The sequence below is a fragment of the Zingiber officinale genome, chromosome 7B, assembly GCF_018446385.1.
Source record: "Zingiber officinale cultivar Zhangliang chromosome 7B, Zo_v1.1, whole genome shotgun sequence".
Classification (NCBI taxonomy): domain Eukaryota; kingdom Viridiplantae; phylum Streptophyta; class Magnoliopsida; order Zingiberales; family Zingiberaceae; genus Zingiber; species Zingiber officinale.
The window spans coordinates 50,659,307-50,681,182 of record NC_055999.1 but is presented as its reverse complement, the minus strand read 5'-3'; positions in this window follow the sequence as shown (position 1 = coordinate 50,681,182).

The window sequence follows — 21,876 nt, the reverse complement described above, 5'->3', positions numbered from 1 at the left end:
GTCGAGTGAAGCTCACACGAAGCTTCAGGAATAGGGAGCTCAGCAAAGCTCAGATCGCAAGAGTGAGGAAGAAGAAGAACTGTTCCTGTAGAGGCCCTCGACCTCGATATATATCCTGCACCTGCTGCACCTGTGAAGAAGACAAAGAGCAATATGATCGGTCTGTGTACCGATCAGGCCCTAGGCTGATCGGTCCCAAGACCGGTCAGCTATCTCTCTGTGAGGGTTGGCTTTAAAGCCTGATCGGTCTGTGGACCGATCAGGCAACGATCAATAGTTTCCTGATCATTTTCTGATCGGTGTGTGGACCGATCAGTAGGCTTCTTGATCGGTCTACAGACCGATCAGATAACTCACAGTAACCTCTGTTTAGTTACTGATCGGTCACCAGACCAATCAGATAAACCTGAGTATCACTAGATCGGTCTGCTGACCGATCCAATGCCTATGTGGATTTAGAGCTTCTCATCCCTAAATCCTAAGGCCTTCCTGGTCTTGAGAACGAGCTACCGAGCCTTCTCTGACCTAGTCTGGAGAACGAGCTACCGAGCCCTCTCCGACTTCCACGTCCGGTCCAGAGAACGAGCTACCGAGCCCTCTATGACCTAGTCCGGAGAAAGAGCTACCGAGCCCTCTCCGACTTCGTCCGGTCCAGAGAACGAGCTACCGAGCCCTCTCTGACCTAGTCCGGAGAACGAGCTACCGAGCCCTCTCCGACTTCCCATGTCCGATCCAGAGAACGAGCTACCGAGCCCTCTCTGACATAGTCCGGAGAAAGAGCTACCGAGCCCTCTCCGACATCCCATGTCCGGTCCAGAGAACGAGCTACCGAGCCCTCTCTGACCTAGTCCGGAGAACGAGCTACCAAGCCCTCTCCGACTTCGTCCGGTCCAGAGAACGAGCTACCGAACCCTCTCTGACCCAGGCCGGAGAACGAGATACCGAGCCCTCTCCAACTCTGTCTGTTCCAGAGACCGAGCTCCCGAGCCCTCTCTGACCTATTCCGGAGAACAAGCTGCCAAGCCCTCTCCGACTTCGTCTGGTCCAGAGAACGAGCTCCCGAGCCCTCTCTGACCTAGTCCGGAGAATGAGCTGCCGAGCCCTCTCCGACTTCCTCATCTGGTCCAGAGAACGAGCTCCCGAGCCCTCTCTGACCTAGTCCGGAGAACGAGCTGCCGAGTCCTCTCCGACTTCCCATGACAAGCTTCCATACTTGGACTTCTCCCGTGCCAAGCCTCCATACTTAGACTTTTCCTGTGCCAAGCTCCCTGCTAGGACTTTTCCATGCCAAGTCTCCATACTTGGACTTTTCCCGTGCCAAGCTCCCTGCTTGGACTTTTCGGTGTCAGGTAAACTCAAGTCGGGTCAACCAGGTCAACCTTGACCAAAAGTTGCACCCGTAATCTCCCAAGTTTGTATTCTTGTCAAACATCAAGATACAACTTTTCTATTTTCGTCAAACATCAAAATACAACTCGAGTCAAGTCAACTCGAGTCGGGTCAACCAGGTCAACCTTGACGGAAGGTTGCACCAACAGAAGGCACTTAGAGCCAACGCGCAAACTTGTTCCATCACTTACAAACCATAATGGAGACCGTGGAATTTATTAAAATAAATCTCTCTCCCACTTAGTTATTTAAAGTGAGGAATTTTAACCTATGCTAGCATATATCACATGCACACACACACAGTAAACAAAAAACAATAAATTTGGAAATTATTTTCCAACTATTATGGCCTTTTTTCATCACTGTCCTTCGTGTGCTCCAACCCTAACTGCTACCATTTTTAGCCACCACCATCGGGTCGAATCGTCGCATCCATCTTGCTTCTTATTCCGCTGCGCCTCTGGTGCTTCAAAAGTACCACGCCTCGCAAGTATCCGATCCGCGACAAAAATAGAATTTTACATGTGTCGATCCTATATTCCTCGAGGGAATGTACATAAAGTCTAGATCGAACAAAATATAAAATCCTAGATCTAATACAGCTCCTGCTGTATATAATATTACAATCATGCACACACAAAAATAATGCCCTTGACATGTCCAAGGGTCCAATCACACACAACATCTATAAGCCATAATAGTTGGAGCCTGCAACCACAAAGTTAGCACATCCAACTATAATCCTGCCTAAATTATGTATGACATGTGCATAACCTAATTTGAAAACCAAACACACAGAGGCAAACCCTAACTCTGATACCAATTGTTGGTTAGTCCTAGGAATACCGTACCGTTTCCACTGTACAAAAATTTTGTACAAGGTCTGAACCTTTCCTAGCTACCATGTGTTCTTTTAAATTAAACTTGTATCGCCTGCGGAAATTAACACGTTTGATACCAAGTTTAACTTATATGTTCTTTTAGGTTTAGATTTGGATCTCCTGCGGAACTTAATACGTTTAATCCAAATACACCCATGTTATTAATTTCATTAAATATTAATTTCCAAAATTGGCTTCCAGGACTGCATGGCGAGGCACATGGCCTTCTTGGATATGGGAGCAACCACCACCGCCTAGATAAAGCCTTTTAAGGAAAGCTAATATTTAATTTCCTTAAATAAATCTAGGTTAACTAAAAGGAACAATCGAAGCACAAGTTCGAAAAAGAAAAACAAAAGAACACGAATCGAAACATAAATTTGAAACCTAGAATATCTAGCCTCTTGTGTTTGGAATTCTTACAAAGAAATAAACTAGTATGATGCGGAAAATAAATACTAGTAATACCTTTCTTTGTAAACTTTAACGACCTCTTGATCTTATACCGTATTCCTCTTCTAACCTCGGACATTGTGTGGGCAATAATCTTCCGAGATGAGAACCACCAAGGCACCTTCTTCTTCCTTCCTTCAGGTTTCGGCCAAGCAAAAACTTCCAAAGGATGAAGAACTTTTTCCACCAACCAAGCTCCAAGGGATGCAAGCTTTCTCTCCTTCTACACCAAGCTAGAATCCGGCCACCAATTAAAACTCCAAGAGCATGAAGAGGTTCGGCCACAAAGAGAAGAAGAAGAGAAGAAGGAAGGGTCGGCCACAACACCAAGGAAAATAGGGAGAAAAAGAATAGAGTCGTTAGCCATGAAGGCACCTCAACCCCCTCTTTTATAATCCTTGGTCTTGGCAAATAAGGAAATTTAAATAAAAAATTTCCTTAATTCTTTTTCCATGAAAAGAAAAATTTATTTAATTAAAAATAATTTTCCCTTCTCCAAATTATTTGGTCGGCCACTCTTCTCCCCAAAACAAGGAAAGTTTTAATTAAAACAAAAATTAAAACTTCCTAATTTGTTTTCGGAAATTTATAAAAAAAAATTCTCCAACAATTTTATCCCTTCATGATTGGTTAGTAAAAGGAAATTTTATAAATTAAAATCTTTCTTTTAATCATGTGGATAATTTTCAAAAAGGAAAGTTATCTCTAAAAATTAAAATCTCTTTTTAATCTACAAATAAGGAAAGATATCAAATCTTTTCTTAATCTTTTGTAGAAACTAATAAAAGAGAATATTTAATTTTAAACTCTCTTTTAAATCATGATCATGATTAAAAAGGAAAGTTTTCTCAAAATTAAAATCTCCTTTCAATCTACAAATAAGGAAAGATTTTATATCTTTTCTTAATCTTTTGTAGAAAGCTATAAAAGGAAATATTTAAATTTTAAATTTTCTTTTAAAACCATGATATCCACATGAGAAATAATTTTTATAAAAAATCCCTTTTAATTTTCTAGTAGCCGACCACCTAAGCTTGGGACCCAAGCTTTGGCCGGCCACCTTAATGCTCCTATGAACCAAAACTTGGCCGGCCCTAGCTTGGTCTCCAAGCTAGCTTGGCCGACCCCTATGAGATGGGTAAGAAGGTGGGTATAGGTGGGTATAGCATTCTATAAACAAGAGGCTACGATAGGGACCGAGAGGAGGAATTGGTTTTGGTCTCCCGATGAAATTAAGCTTCCCGTGTTCGCCCCGAACACACAACTTAACTTTATCAATAATAATTCATACCACTAAAGAATTATTATTGAACTATCGCACCAATCCCAAATTACATTTTTGGGCTACTTCTTATTATGAGTGTGTTAGTCTACCTGTGTTTAAGATGCTGAATGTCCACTAATTAAGTGAGTTACTGACTACTCATTTAATTAATATCTTAGTCCAAGAGTAGAACCACTCAACCTTATCGTCATGTCGGACTAAGTCCACCTGCAGGGTTTAACATGACAATCTTTATGAGCTCCTCTTGGGGACATTATCAACCTAGATCACTAGGACACAGTTTCTTCTATAACCAACAACACACACTATAAGTGATATCATTTCCCAACTTATCGGGCTTATTGATTTATCGAACTAAATCTCACCCATTGATAAATTAAAGAAATAAATATCAAATATATGTGCTTGTTATTATATTAGGATTAAGAGCACACACTTCCATAATAACTAAGGTCTAGTTCTTTTATCAAGTCAGTATAAAAAGAACTTACCTAAAATGGTCCTACTCAATACACTTAGAGTGTACTAGTGTAATTTATTAGTCAAGATAAACTAATACCTAATTACACTATGATCTTCCAATGGTTTGTTCCTTTCCATCTTGGTCGTGAGCTACTGTTTATAATTTATAAGGTGCTGATAACATGATCCTCTGTGTGTGACACCACACACCATGTTATCTACAATATAAATTAATTAAACAATCTACATTTATCATAAATATAGACATTTGACCAATATGATTCTTATTTCTAGATAAATGTTTATACCAAAAGTTAGGCTTTTAGTATACATCCTAACATAAACAACCTTCTACAAATGATGGACAATTGAGAAATAAGATTTGGTAGATCATTACATTGAATAACATTTCAAAGAAACAAAAACTCCTAGAACATACCTTTATCATTGCCCTTATTCTTGTTTCTTGTTCTTTTATTTCTTTGTTTACCTTTCATAGTTATACTTAGATTTTGTAAATCAATTGATTGGTTGTTTAGCTAACTCGCTTTGAGACATCTTTAGTGCTTATTCCAGTTCCTGTGGATTCGATATCTTTTATTATTACTTACGACATATCCGTACACTTGCGGAGGTCAATAAATGAGAAATAATCTCTACAAGATCCACAAGATATCCAAACATTCAATCAAATATGGAAATTTAGCCTAATCAAAAGAATCCATACAAGATCGAATAGATGCAAAACACGACAAAATCATTGAAATAGGAAATTGGTAAATCCATAAGAGTTTGCATCAATTTATCATTACAAATACTCCCTCCATCCTAGAACATAGAGATCTAATTCATAGAACAAGGAAATAAATCCAAAGATAAGAAGAATACAAGCATCTTGATCCCAAATCCAAGAAGATAAAGGAAGAAAAGCATATCTACGATGAAGAACCATCTTCAGATCCAATCCTCATTCCCCGGAGTTGATTCGTTGAAGATCCGCCCTTAGATCGTCGAAAAATCCCTCCAAGATGGTGGAGGAACGCCCCAAATCTCGTCTCCCCCCAAAAGGGGGAAGATCCTCTTTAAAATCTTGAAGAAGGCCTTAAATAGAGGAGGGATTTGGGCGCCACACGACCCCGAGACACGGCCGTGTGAAGCTCACACGGCCTGTGCTACTCCCTTCTCTGCCTGTCTCACACAGCCGTGTGTGAGACACGGCCGTGGCTTGCTCTGCCACTACTCCCCTTGCACGGTCATGTAAATCTACATGGCCTGCACTTCCTCCGGCTCTGAAGCTCCTGCACGGCCGTGTGGTGCACACGGCCAGGGCGTTCTTGGCCTCTGGAATGTTGGACGACCGTGTAGATCTACACGGTCGTGCGCTGCTTCAGCTCTGGAGGGCTTGCAAGGCCGTGTGGTGTACATGACCTAGTTCCTGCTAGCTTCAAAACTTGGCACGACCGTGTGAAACTCACACGGCCATGACCACTCCCTTTCCAGCTGCAGCCACACGGGTGGTGATCCTCACACGACCTGTGCAACCCCCCATGGAAGGGCCGTGTGGCACACAAGGATGGTGCCTTCCTCCTATGGTTTGCTTGCAGATCTGGCCACGATCATAAATCCTTCACCAAATACGACTCCTGTGTACATAAAATGCAAAAAAGTAGATATCCGAACAAAAAGAGTAAATATGCTAAAAGCAAAGCTGGAAGTATGAAAATGCATAGATAAAACATGCTCAAAACATGTGAATGTGCGTCAAAACATGTTAAACAAGTGTATACAATCTACGCACATCAACTACCGATGGTTGTACGTTATCTAAAGAAAAGAGTTTGGAAAATAGAAATGAGAACTAGTGAAAAGAGAATAGCTAACTTGGTTTATGAAGAGTTCTACGAGTTTAGTTTCATTGTGGTGGTATTGATGTATCACATTCTATCCTTTACTCATTATCCATCAGCATGCATTCGCCGAAAGCTAAAGCAACTATCCTTAAGTACTAAATAGAGATGATCCCTATGAAATCCTATTACGGTTAACCCTTGTCACTAGGGCACCTCGGTAGATCACAAGAACACAACTCTAATTAGTGTCATTAAGGATAGAAATAAGGAGATTAGTTTGGTCTCTTACTTCCTTGTGGAGAAGTTGCCTCTCCTTTCAAGGAAGTACCCTAGATGTCCGTGAACGGGTTACCCCTATCACTAGGGCCCCTCGGGTGTACGATCTAAGATACTCTCTCTACGAGGTTTGCAATTAATACACAATCAATTAATACGTAACAAGCATGCATAATAGTTGAAACAAAGCAAGCGAAATCATCCAATGAATAGAGGCATGAATGTGAGTCTTACATCAAAACCAATCCACAACTACTCCCTAATCCTAGAACAAGGAATCTACTCCATAGAAGTCGGAGAAAAATCCGAAGACATAATGTAATTAAGCATACAATTCTCAAAACACGAAGAGAGAAAGAGAAAGGATGCTTATCCAACGACGATGAGTGATCCTCGGATCTAATCCTTTGCTTCTGGAGTCGATGTGGTGATGAAGGATCGTTGGACGGAGGAGGTCCTGGAAGGCGTGGAACGACACCAAGGTGATTCTCTCTTTGACGGCTCGCTTCCCCCTGAGAAGAAGGGTTAAACCCCTATTTATAAGCTAGGGCACGGCCACGGCACTGTTAGAGTGTATACTAAAAGCCTAGCTTTTGGTATAAACATTTATCTAGAAATAAGAATCACATTGGTCAAATATCTACATTTATGATAAATGTAGTTGTTCAATTAATTTATATTGTAGATAACATGGTGTGTGGTGTCACACATAGAGGATCATGTTATCAGTACCTTATAAATTATAAACAGTAACTCACGACCATAATGGAAAGGAACAAACCATTGGAAGGTCGTAGTATAATTAGGTATTAGTTTATCTTAATTATATAATTATACTAGTACACTTAGAGTGTATTGAGTAGGATCATTTGAGGTCGTTTCTTTTATACTGGCTTTATAAAGAAACAAAGACCTCGGTTATTATGGAAGTGTGTACTCTTAATCCTAATATAATAACAAGCACATATATTTGATATTTATTTCTTTAATTTATCAATGGGTGAGATTTAGTTCGATAAATCAATAAGCCCGATAACTTGGGAAATGATATCACTTATAGTGTGTGTTGTTGATTATAGAAGGAAACTGTGTCCTAGAGATACTAGGTTGATAATGTCCTCAAGAGGAGCTCATAAAGATTGTCATGTTAAACCCTGCAGGTGGACTTAGTCCGACATGATAATAAGGATGAGTGGTACTACTCTTGGACTTAGATATTAATTAAATGAGTTGTCAGTAACTCACTTAATTAGTGGACATTCGATATCTTAAACACAGGGAGACTAACACGCTCATAATAAGAAGGAGCCCAAAAATGTAATTTGGGATTGGTGCGGTAGTTCAATAATAGTTCTCTAGTGGAATGAATTATTATTGATAAAATTAAGTTGTGTGTTCGGGGCGAACACGGGATGCTTAATTTTATCGGGAGACCAAAACCAATTCCTCCTCTCGGTCCCTATCGTAGCCTCTTATTTATAGAGTACTATACCCACCTATACCCACCTTCATACCCATGTTATAGGGGCCGGCCAAGCTAGCTTGAGGATCAAGCTAGGGCCGGCCAAACCATTGGTTCATGGGTGGCCGGCCCTATTTAATTTAAAAAGAATTTTAATTTTAAAATTTTCTTATGTGAAAGATATAATTTATTGAAGAGATTAAAAATTAAAATATCTCTTTTATAAGTCTCTACAAAAGATTAAAGAAAGAGATTAAATCTCTTTCCTTATTTGTAGATTAGAAAGGATATTTTATTTCTCTTCTTTATAAATTATTCACATGTTGAAAAATTAAAATTATAGAAATTTCTTTTTATAAACCAATCATAAAAGGGATAAAAATTATTGGAGAAATTTTTTATAAAATTTCTGGAGACAAATTAGGAAGTTTTAATTAATTAAAACTCTCCTTGTTTTGTTTTTTAAAGTGGCCGGCCATTGTGTTTAAAAGAAGAAAATTGTTTTAATTAAAATAATTTTTCTTTACATGGCAAAAGAATTAAGGAAATTTTGTAATTAAATTTCCTAATTTGCCTAGGCCAAGGAATATAAAAGAAGAGGTGAGGGTGCCTTCATGGGAACAACCTCTATTATTTTTCCTCTCTCTTTTCCTTGGTGTGGTGGCCGGCCCTTCCCTTTCTTTCTTCTCCTTTTGTTGGCCGAAACTTATCTTCTTGTTGGAGTTCTTGTGGTGGCCGGATACTACTTGGAGAAGAAGAAGAAGAAGAAGAGAAAGCTTGTATCCCTTGGAGTTTGGTTGGTGTTTTGTTCTTCGTCCTTGGTGAAGCTTCTTTGTGATTGGCCGAACCTAGCTAGGAGAAGAAGAAGGTGCTTGGTGGTTTCTCATCTCGGAAGATCGTTGCCCACACAACGTCCGAGGTTAGAAGAGGAATACGGTAGAAGATCAAGAGGTTTTTCTACAAGGTATAACTAGTAAATTTTATTTCCGCATCATGCTAGTTATTTATGGAAATAATACCAAATACAAGAGGCTTACGTTCTAGAATTTCGAATATGTTTTTTCGAAGTTGTGTTCTTTTGTTTCTTTCTTTTCCTTGTGATTTGATTGTTCTCTTTGGTTAACCTAAAGTTATTTTAGGAAATTAAATATTAGCTTTCTATTAAAGGTTTTGTCTAGTCGGTGGTGGTTGCTCCCATATCCAAGAAGGCCATGTGCCTCGCCACGTCGCTTGGGAACCTTTTATGGAAATTAATATTTAATGGAATTAATAACTTAAGGAGACTTGGGTCGAACGTGTTAAGTTCCGCAGGAGATCCAAGTCAAAACCTAAAAGAACAAATAGATTAAGTTTTGGATCAAACGTGTTAAGTTCCGCAGGCGATCCAAAATTTAATTTAAAAGAACACATGGTAGCTAGGAAAAGGTTCAGACCTTTGTACAAAATTTTTGTACAGTGGAACCTATAGGTTTTCCGAGTAGCAGCCAACAATTGGTATCAGAGCTAGGGTTTTGCCTCTGTGTATTTGGTATTAGTTTAATTATGCACATGTCATACATAATTTAGGCAGGTTAATAGTAGGATGTGCTAACTTTGTGGATGCAGGATCCAACCATTATGGCTTTTAGTTATTATGTGTGTGATTGGACCCTTGGACATGTCAAGGGCATTTTATTGTGTGTGCATGATTGTATTATAAAATACAGCAGGAGCTGTATTTAGTTTTATTAAGATTTTATTTTTGATCTAGATACATGTACATTCCTTTTATGGAATATAGGATCAAAAGGTAAAATTCTATTTATGTCATGGATCTAATCTTGCAAAGCGTGGAACCTTCGAGGACCGAGGCGCAACGGAACTAGGAGCAAGATGGATGCGACAGTAGCGGTGGCCAAATATGGCAGCAGCTTGGGATGACAACACACGGAGGATAACTAGAGATAAAAGCCATAATAGTTGAAAATTAGATTTTCTATTTATTGCTTTTATATTGTGCTGTGTGTGCATGTTGGTTTACATATTTAGTAGGCTAGCATAGTTAAAATTCCTCATTTATAAATAACTAAGTGGGAGAGAGATTTTTAAGTAAATCCCATGGTCTCCATTACTGGTTTGTAAGTGATGCAAACAAGCTTGCGCGTTGGCTCTGAGTGCCTTCCTCCATAACGGATGAGCTTGTTTGTGGATCACTAGAACAGACTTTCATTTTTGGATGACTATAGGAAGTTAATTAAGAGCGTGTGATCTTCCCCAACGGAAGGGGCATAATCTTATTAATAGACTTAGTGTCAAGTAATGGTATACACTTAGACACATCTAATAGTATCCTCCCCATCGGAGTCACTGCTATTATTTGTGTGACCAAATGAAACCAACTATTAATTTGTCATAAAACTAGGTTGACAAGATAATAAAATTAAAGGGTTAAAACCCCTCTTACAAATGATTGATTTTGTATATGTCCACACTAACGTGGCATACAAAATTAACGGTGTTTGAGATAATTTTATTTGTCATAAAGATACGTTGACAAGATAGTTAATGGGTAAAACTTGAGTAGGATTCATTGGTAGCTGATGAACTTTTGGGTTCATTGGTAGTGGAAATCTTTCCAACCTGCGAGTCTTACTTGGAAGAAAAATAACCAAGAAGCTTTTAAGTCCAAGGGGTATGGAGTCAAAGATATGTTGAAATCGGTTCATTCTGATTTGTGTGATCCTATGACTATCCAGACAAGAGGTAGTATTGAATATTTTGTCTAATTTATAGACAACTATTCAAGATACAAATAAATTTACTTAATGTACCGCAAGACTAAGTACTTTGATTAGTTCAAAGAGTACAAGGTTGATGCGGAGAAATAAAGTAAAAAGTCACTATGGAAGATCGTAGTGGCAAGTACCTCTTGAGATATTTTAGGAGTCACTTATCAGAAGTTGGATTTCAATCCCAACTAACTGCATCTGGTACACCCCAACAGAATGGTGTAGTAGAAAGAAGGTAAAGAACTCTTATGGAATAATTAGATAGATGATGAGTTATTCAGAAAATTACCAAATTTGTTTTAAGGATAAACTCTGAAAATGAAAGTGAACATAGTGCCTTCCAAGTCATAACTCTCTACTCATATAGAATTGCTGAATAGGCGTAAGCCTATTTTGAAGCATATTCGGATTCGGGTAATCTAGCACATATGTTAAAGAGAGATAATGATAAGTTGGATAGGAGTTCACTTGTTTGTAAGTTATCCTAGATAAAAAAAGGTAGGTTTATAGTCTTAAAAATCAGAAGGTCATTGTTAGCATCAATGACTGATTTTTAGAAAAGGACTATATAATAAACCACGTGCTCATAAGTAAATTTGTTCTTAAAGAAATAATAAAGGACATGTCTAACCTAGTACCAACTGTACAAGATGAGATACCACAAGAAAACTACAACACGTATCACATATGATACACAATTGCAGAAAGTGTCTTGTCGTAGTGGGAGGGTTGTTAGGCAACCTAAATAGGTTCATGTTTTGGGAGAGTTTTTGGACTCGATCCCTGGAGGACATGAACCTGATCTCCGGTCATATGATGAAGCACTCCAAGATAAAGATGCAGCATCTTGGCAAAGAGTAATGAATAAAAGAATTAGAATATATGTATTCTAATAAAATCTGGAAGCTTGTAGAATCACCAAATGGTGTAAAAGCCGTTGGGTGTTAAAAGGTCTATAATAGGAAAAGAGGGATAGACAGGAAGGTAGTAACTTTCAAAGCAAGGCTTGATGAAAAGAAACTTTTTCACTGGTAGCCATGCTTAAGTCTATCCGGATTCTTTTATCTATTTGGCAAGTGGATGTCAAAACAACATTCCTTAATGGAAGTCTTGAAGAAAGCATCCATATAAAGCAACCAGAAGGGTTCATTGCAAAGGGCTAAGAGCATCTTGTGTGCAAGCTCAATCAGTCTATGGACTGAGGCAAAGCTTCAAGGTCTTAGAACATCCGGTTTATCAAAGTCTATGGATTTAGTAACCGGATAAGTCTTGTGTATACAAAAGGTGTGATGGAAGCGTGGTGGTATTTCTTGTACTATACGTAGATAACATTTTTGGTAGTTGGAAACAATATCAAAATGTTGTCAGAAGTAAGGGTATGGTTGTCCAAATAATTTGATATAAAGGACTTGGGAGAATGTATATATTCTTGAGATCAAAGTAATAAGGGATCGCAAGAAGAGAATATTTTACTTATCCCAAGCTTGATACATCGGAAAAATCCTTGCTCGTTTTAAGCATGCAAAACTCCTAGAAAGGTTTCTTACCTTTTAAGGATGGAGTGCCTTTATCTAAAGAGATGTCTCCGATCACATCAAAGGAGATTGAGGACATATAGGCAGTTCTTTATGCTTCGGCAGTTAGACAACCTAATGTATGTTATGCACGAGATCAGAAATCTGTTTTGCCAAGGGCATAGTTAGCAGATATCAAAGTAACCCTAGACAAGGACATTGGACTGCAGTAAAGCATATATTAAAGTACCTTAGAGGCACTAGAGAATATATGCTAGCTTATAAGGCAGTTAATTTGGTCCTTGTGGGTTGCATGGATTTTGACTTCCAATCGGAAAGGGACAATAATAAGTCAACCTCGGGGTTTTGTGTTTACATTAGGAGGTAAAGTCATAACTATGGAAGAGTGATAAGCATAGGTGTTTTTCTGAACTCCACCATAGAAGCTTAGTATATGGCAAGCCTCTAAGGTAGCCATAAAAGCTGAATGACTCAATAACCTCAAGATAGACTTAGATATGATTTCTGGTTTGTCCAAAGATTATTACAATTTATTGTAATAATGTTGGTGCAGTAGCAAACTCGAAGAAACCATAAGTCTATAAGGCAAGTAAACACAATAGAGCGCAAGTACCACCCAATACGAGAAATCGTATAAACGAGGAGAAGTTGTTGCTGCCTAGAATGCATCAGATGATGACCTATAGATCTTTTCACTAAGGTCCTTAAGGCGAGAGCTTTTGATGAACATGTTGAAGGGTTGGAAATTAGATGTATGGCAGCAGATATGGCAGCTTAGTCTTTTAGTATAAGTGGGAGATTGTAAGAGTGTATACTAAAAGCCTAGCTTTTGGTATAAACATTTATCTAGAAATAAGAATCACATTGGTCAAATGTCTACATTTATGATAAATGTAGTTGTTCAATTAATTTATATTGTAGATAACATGGTGTGTGGTGTCACACACAGAGGATCATGTTATCAGTACCTTATAAATTATAAACAGTAGCTCACGACCATAATGGAAAGGAACAAACCATTGGAAGGTCGTAGTATAATTAGGTATTAGTTTATCTTAACTATATAATTACACTAGTACACTTAGAGTGTATTGAGTAGGACCATTAGAGGTCGGTTCTTTTACTGATTTTATAAAGAAACAAAGACCTCGCTTATTATGGAAGTGTGTGCTCTTAATCCTAATATAATAACAAGCACATATATTTGATATTTATTTCTTTAATTTATCAATGGGTGAGATTTAGTTCGATGAATCAATAAGCCCGATAAGTTGGGAAATAATATCACTTATAGTGTGTGTTGTTGATTATAGAAGGAAACTGTGTCCTAGTGATCTAGGTTGAGAATGTCCCCAAGAGGAGCTCATAAGGATTGTCATGTTAAACCCTGCAGGTGGACTTAGTCCGACATGACGATGAAGTTGAGTGGTACTACTCTTGGAGCTAGATATTAATTAAGTGAGTTGTCAGTAACTTACTTAATTAGTGGACATTTGTTATCTTAAACACAGGGAGACTAACACACTCATAATAAGAAGGAGCCCAAAATGTAATTTGGGATTGGTGCGGTAGTTCAATAATAGTTCTTTAGTGGAATGAATTATTATTGATGAAATTAAGTTGTGTGTTCGAACACGGGATGCTTAATTTCATCGGGAGACCAAAACCAATTCCTCCTCTCGGTCCCTATCGTAGCCTCTAGTATATAGAGATTTATACCCACCGCATACCCACCTTCTTACCCATCCAATGGGGCCGGCCAAGCTAGCTTGGAACCCAAGCTAGGGCCGGCCAAGACCAAATGGATGAGCCATGTAGGTGGCCAGCCAAAGCTTGGGTCCCAAGCTTAGGTGGCCGGCCACTAGAATATTAAAAAGGATTTTTATTAAAATTATTTCTTATGTGGATATCATGATTTTAAAAGAAAGTTTAAAAATTAAAATTTTCCTTTTATAACTTTCTACAAAAGATTAAGAGAAGAGATTAATCTCTTTCCTTATTTGTAGTTTAAAAGGATGGTTTTAATTTTTGGTAAAAACTTTCCTTATTTGTAAATCATCTACATGTTTAAAAGAGAGTTTAAAATTTGAAATCTTTCCTTATTTGTTGATTAAAGGAGGATTTTAAATTTTAAGAAAACTTTCAATTTTAATCATGTTCATGATTTAAAAGAGAGTTTAAAATTAAATAATCTCTTTTATAAGTTTCTACAAAAGATTAAGAAAAGATTTGATATCTTTCCTTATTTGTAGATTAAAAGAGATTTTAATTTTTAGAGATAACTTTCTTTTTATCCACATGTTTAAAAGAAATATTTTAATTTATAAAATTTCCTTTTTATTAACCAATCATGAAGGGATAAAATTATTGGAGAAATTTTTATAAATTTCTAGAAATAAATTAGGAAGTTTTAATTTTTGTTTTAATTAAAACTTTCCTTGATTTGTGGATTGTGGTGGCCGGCCAAATAAGTTGGAAAAAGGAAATTAATTTTTAATTAATTAATTTTTCTTTTTCATGGCAAAAGAATTAAGGAAGGTTTTATTAATTTTTCCTTATTTGCCAAGACCAAGGATTATAAAAGAGGGGGTAGAGGAGGCTTCATGGTGAACAACTCTATTCTTTTTCTTCCTCTCTTTTCTTCTTTGGTGTGGCCGGCTCTATTTCTCTCCTCTCCTCTTGTTGGCCGAAACTTATCTCTTGGTGGAGCTTTTGTTAGTGGCCGGATCAAGGAAGGAGAAGAAGGAAAGAAAGCAAGCCTCGTTTCTAGCATCCCTTGGAGCATGGTGGTGGTGGCCGAACCTCTTCATCCTAGAAGATGTTTTGATGGCCGAAACTTGCAAGGAAGAAGAAGGTGCTTGGTGGTTCTCATCTCGGAAGATCGTTTCCCACACAACGTCCGAGGTTAGAAGAGGAATACGGTAGAAGATCAAGAGGTCTTTCTAAAAGGTATAACTAGTAATTTTTCTTTCCGCATCATACTAGTTATTTATGGAAATAATACCAAATACAAGAGGCTTACGATTCTAGTGTTTCAATTTTTTTCGATATAGTGTTCTTTTGTTTTTCTTTTCCTTGTGATTTGATTGTTCTTTTCGGTTAACCTAAAGTTATTTTAGGAAATTAAATATTAGTTTTCCATAAAAGGTTTTGTCTAGTCGGTGGTGGTTGCTCCCATATCCAAGAAGGCCATGTGCCTCGCCACGTCAGTACTGGGAACCAATTATGGAAATTAATGTTTAATGGAATTAATAACTTAAGGTGATTTGGGTCGAACGTGTTAAGTTCCGCAGGAGATCCAAGTCTAAACCTAAAAGAACATATAGATTAAGTTTTGGATCAAAAGTGTTAAGTTCCGCAGGCGATCCAAAATTTAATTTAAAAGAACACATGGTAGCTAAGAAAAGGTTCAGACCTTTGTACAAAATTTTTGTACAGTGGAACCTCTAGGTTTTCCGAGTAGCAACCAACAAAATGCGCCTCCTTCTGCCTGACAGGAGACGCACGGATGTGGTGGGAAAGAATTAAAGTGAAGCGCCCAGTGAACCAGATGGCATGGGCCGACTTCGAGAGAGAATTCTTTGAAGAGTTCTTTCACATGCGGGTCACAAACTGCCACTACGACGAGTTCACTGAATTTCATCAGGGCAACCTTTCAGTTGAGGAAGCCGTGAAGAAATTCAACAGGTTGGCTCGTCTGTGCCCCGAACTAGTCAGCACTGAGAAGGAACGAGTCTGGTTAATGCTCAAAATGCTAAGGCCGGAAATAGCAATGAACGTGGCCAGCGGCGTCCATAGGCCGCAAACCACTAAAGAGCTAGTAAGCAGTGCTCTGACCACCGAGCACTACATGAACAATATCAAGCAGCAGAAGTAAGTCCTCTCAGAGTCCAAAGGTCAAGGAGGCTCAGGTACTCAGAAGCACCAGGGCCACAGCTCTAACTGGAAAGGGAACTCGGTAACAAACGCAAACCAGGGGGTTACCCAAAAGGAGAACCAGCTAGTAAACAACCAAGTTATCCCAAGTGTTCTACTTATGGGAAATTCCACCCCGGAATTTGTCGCAAGGGCACACGAGGATGCTTCGAATGTGGACAAGAGGGGCATATGGCTAAGCAGTGCCCGAACAAGACCAGTTTTTCTCAACCACAGCCAATTCAGTATGGAGGTCAGCCAGCCCAGTTGCACCAGATGCAGGCTGCTTTAGATGGTCCATACATCAGCCAGGGCAGACTAGAAGCCCCCTCAGCCACGACGAACGTGAGGATCTATTCACTCACCAGAGAGGATGTAGCGAATGCCTCGACAGTTATTACAGGTCAGATTAGTATTTTACAACAAAGTGCAACTATCTTATTCGATACTGGGGCAACCCATTCTTATATATCCAGGACATTCGCCGAAAAGTTAGCAATTACACTGAGTGGTCAGTTCTTGACAACACTACTTCAGGAGAAATTATGGCATCCACGCACTTGCTCCGAGCAGTGCTAGTCATTATAGCAGACAGAGAGCTTTTTGGTGATCTGATAGTGCTAGATATGACTGACTACGATGTCATTTTGGGAATGGATTTTCTGATCAAATACGGTGCCTCCATAGAGTGCCGTAAACAGAAAGTTGTATTCCAACCTGAAGCAGGAGTGCAATTTGGTTACATTGGAGAACCAAGGAGGAAAGCCAAGAAGTTTTTCTCAGCTTTGAAAGCACAGAAACTATTGGATTCAGGATGTACGGGATTCCTAGCGCATGTAGTCGATATCAGTCAGAACAAGGACCAAAAGCTAGAAGAGGTCCGAGTTATAGGCGACTACCCAGCAGTCTTCCCTGAGGAGTTACCAGGTCTAGCACTAGACAGGGAGATTGAATTTGAGAAAGAGCTCATTCCCGGTACGAATCCCATCTCCAAAGCACCTTACCGCATGGCTCCAGCCGAACTGAAGGAACTTCAGGAGCAACTACAAGAGCTACTCGACAAGGGCTTCATACACTCTAGTCACTCACCATGGGGAGCGCCTCTATTGTTCGTGAAGAAGAAGGACGGGAGCATGCGCTTGTGCATAGACTACCGAGCACTAAACCATGTCACAATTAAGAACAGGTATCCTCTTCCCAGGATAGATGACCTGTTCGATCAGCTAAAGGGAGCAGCAGTGTTCTCTAAAATAGACGTCAGATCGGGATATCATCAGGTTAGAGTTAAAGAAGGTGATATACCCAAGACAGCGTTCAGGACTAGATACGGACATTATGAGTTCGTAGTCATGCCCTTTGGCGTGACAAATGCTCCAGCTACTTTCATGGACCTCATGAACAGAGTATTTAGGGAATACTTAGATAAGTTTGTTATCGTGTTTATCGACGACATTCTTATCTATTCCAAGGCTCAAGAAGAACATGCAGAACACCTGAAGATAGTACTGCGGACTCTCCAGTAGAACCGGTTGTACGCCAAGTTCATGAAATGTGAATTATGGCTCGACCAGGTTGTTGGGTTCTTCGGGCCGCGAAAACCGCTTTTTCGCGTCGCGGAAACCCCGAGTCACCCAAAGCCATGGATCTCGTGCAAAGATTCATAAACAAAATTTTCGAAAAACCTTTTCTTGTACGAGTTTGTAAAAACTTTAGATCTACACTAAAGTTAAGATCATTACCCTTGTAGCGAAGCCCTTCGCGTTCCCGCTTGTCCAAGATGTCGTCGGATCTCTAGTTGTCAAAGTAGACAACCTCTATATGTATCCACACGGACACAAGTAGAAGGAGATGACCAAAACACAAGGTGTGCTAGCACCAATGGAGTGTTTGGCCAAGGAATGGGAGAAGGAGAAGAGAGAGCACCCAAGGGAGAAGAAGAGTATACACACTTGAATGGAAAAATGAATTCACAATTCAAACCAAAGTGGCCGGCCACTCTAGGAAGTGTAACCCCCCCACATTAATTCCAATTAATGTGGAGACCATTAAGAGTTGTAACCCCCATGAGGTGACACTCTAGGATGATGTGGATCAACACTATTGGTCCAAATCTTGCCACCTCACTAAATGACATGGCAACAAGTGTAACCTCCTCATTTAATGTGGGCCGGCCACATTAAATGCTATGGAGGCTTGTAACCTCCATGAGGTGGCACACATTGATGATGTGGAGCAATCCTATTGGTCCACATCTTGCCAACTCACTAGTGATGTGGCAAAAAGTCAAGTCAAACATGACTTTTTCTCTTCCTCTCAAATCAAGTCAAACTTGATCAAATCTCTCTCATGGTTGATCTAATCCAACCATATGATTCAAGCCAACTTAATATAATGAATCTAATTCATTAAATTAAGTTGATTTAATGAGTCATAATCTAAATTAGACTCATTGAATACATGAATCAACTTGAGTCCAACTCAATTAGCCCAATTTGGATTACTCTTAATCCAATATGATTCATCAAATGAATCTAATCCTCTTGGTTCATCATATGAACCAAATCTCCATCTAATTGTCCTTAGTGTGTGACCCTATAGGTTCTTGTAACGTTGGCAATGCCTTAAACCCATTTAGGAGCATAAGTAAAGAGCGGTATCTAGCAACACATCATTACTACCCAAGTTACAAGAATGTCGTGATCCAACATCACCTTGTGACTACCAATTGTGGATCCTCACAAAATATATGACATTGTCCTTCTATCCTAGACATCTAGATTGATCAATATGAGGCATAGACCGTGTCATCCTCTAATCAATCTAAATCTTGAACTCCAAGTAGACTCACTCGATCAAATGAGCTCAACATCTCATGTTGACTCATTTGGGCATGACCATGCACTTAGTGGTCTCACTCTATCAGAATACGCCCCGTCATGGGAGGATAGATCCATCTACATCATCCTCTACATACCGTTATACCAGCCATGACGCCGACAAACCAGCATAACCCCATGGTGATTCAACATACTAATAGCACATTACATATAACGATCCATGATACTTCATGGCGGTCATTCGTATACATTCTCCATCGCACGATATCCATGACGAGATCAAGTCATCGAATGAATGATTTAGAGTAGTGCCTATATCATCTCACTATCGATTCAACTAATCGATTGATATAGGTATGAACCTTCTACTCGACGCTATTATACTTAGTCATTTGGCACTAATATAAGAATAAAAAACAAATGCCTTTATTAATATACAAGAATATGATACAATGAGTCCATACAATCATCAAATGATTGGCTCTAGGGCTCTAACTAACAATCTCCCACTAGCACTAGTGCCAATCAGTGTTAGTTAGAGCCCTAGAGCCGATCATTTGATGATTGTATGGACTCATGTATATCATATTTTTGTATATTAATAAAGGCATTGGTTTTTGGTTATTATGCTTATTTGTATTAGTGTCAGATAAAATAAGTATAGTAACGCCCTTGAGTAAAACGTTCATACCTATATCAATCGATTAGTTGAATCGATAGTGAGATGATATTGGGAACACTACTCTAAATCATTCCTAGTCGAGTATTAAGACTAGCATGTAGGTCAGCTCGATGACTTGATCTCACAAGTCATGGATATAGAGATATCAAGCTGACACATGGGTATGCATTAGAGAATGTATACTGAATGACCCGCCATGAGAAAGTATTATGGATCGTTATATGAGTGTCATATACTTTCTCATGTGGCTATTAGTATGACTATTAGTCCTTAGACCTGAAGTCACCATGGATCCCTACATAAGGAGTTATGTACTTTAGTTTCGTCAAACGTCACCCGTAACTGGGTGGACTATAAAGGCGATTACTGGGTATATAACAAATTATGCAGAGGGATGTGAGTGATGTAGATGGGATCTATCCCTCCTATATGACGGGAGAGACATCGATATTCTTGATAGAGTGAGACCACGAAGTGTATGGCTATACCCAAATGAGTCAATATGAGATTGTAAAGCCCGAAAAAATTCCCGAATTTATTTTAGAAATATCCTATGATTTCTCTAGATTTTTAGGATATTTTTACATAATTTTTGGAGTACCGGAAGTAGCAAAAATAATTAGAACCGCAAAATATCTTAGGCGGGAATCGAACCCGAGACCTATGGTGTAAGGGATAATGCTAGTAATCGGTGAACCCAGCAGGGCCGTGCTGAAAGAAAGGAGAACCAAATATATTTATATTAGAGTTGGGTTCATTAAACCACTTGATATGAATAATAAACTTAAGTTGGAGTTGGTTTATTTGGAGAACTTGGTTCGGCAACATCTTTTCCACCGAGACCTAACACCACCACCGCACCTCTCCTTTTCCCCTCTTCCTCACGCACGGCACACACCAAGCTAAGGGTCAAGGGAACATCTTCCGGCGACAACTCCAACACGAAAAAGGTTCTCCTCCGCGAGAGGAACGCGAGGACGTAAGCGGTTCGTCGAACGGAGCAATTTTCCGAAAAACCTAGCGGTTAGAATCGTAAGAAAACCTTACGATTGAGGTAAGAAACCCCTCACCTGCAGTATAATTGCTCTCGCTTGTTAGTTTTGGCGTTAGTTCAGTAGTTCTACAGTTTTCAGTTTTAGGGTGTGCGTTTAGTGCACACCAAGCATTCGGTAGAATGCCTAGTTCAGAAGAATGCACCAGTAGGCGTCCTAACAGTATGTAAAATGTACTAGAAACATTTTATTCAGTTTATTATCAATTATTACAGCTATATGGATCAGATATCCATTGGGTGGGCTCCCACAGTAGCCTCTAGGTTCAGATAACCTAGAACAGCAAAGTAAAATAAAACAAGATTCAAGATTTTACTTTTATTCATTGACATCGCACTTGGATCAGATATCCATGGCTGGACTCCCAGTCCCTAGGTTCGATAACCTAGTAACCCCTGGATTCGAACTTGCAATCCGGGTCTCGAGGGATGCGCGCATAAGTATGCTATTCAACAAAGATGTTTAGTATTTTCATCTATTATATGTATAGTTTTCAAATTTGAAACTAGTGATGAGAACACTAATTTAGCTTTCAGTTCAGGTTCAGTTTACATGATTTGAGTTCATGTACAGATTTAGATATATGTATGACTAGTTCAGTTTCATGTTCAGTTTCTATGCTATGCCATGTTTCAGTTCTAGTTTATGCTTTGTATGATACCATGCCATGCTTGCATATTCAGTATGTTTCAAACAGCATGATTTAAAAACATAATCGCATCGTTGCATGTTTTAGTGAGGTAGATGGTTTCTTACTAAGCTTTAAGCTTACAGATGCTACTTTTCTTATACTGCAGATACCGGTAAAAGAAAAGTGGACTAGCGGAGGCTGGAGGGCGATGCTACGATGATGTGTGTGTGCAAGGGGTTTGGAATAAAGATCCTTGGGGATCTATACGCTTCCATTTCAGTTTTGATACTTAACATGACTAGTTTTATGACTTAGCCTTGTTGCTAGGTGTTATAGCTTAGTGAACTATGTTTTGTTTAGATTATCATGTTTAGAATGTTATTATTTATGTGCTAGAG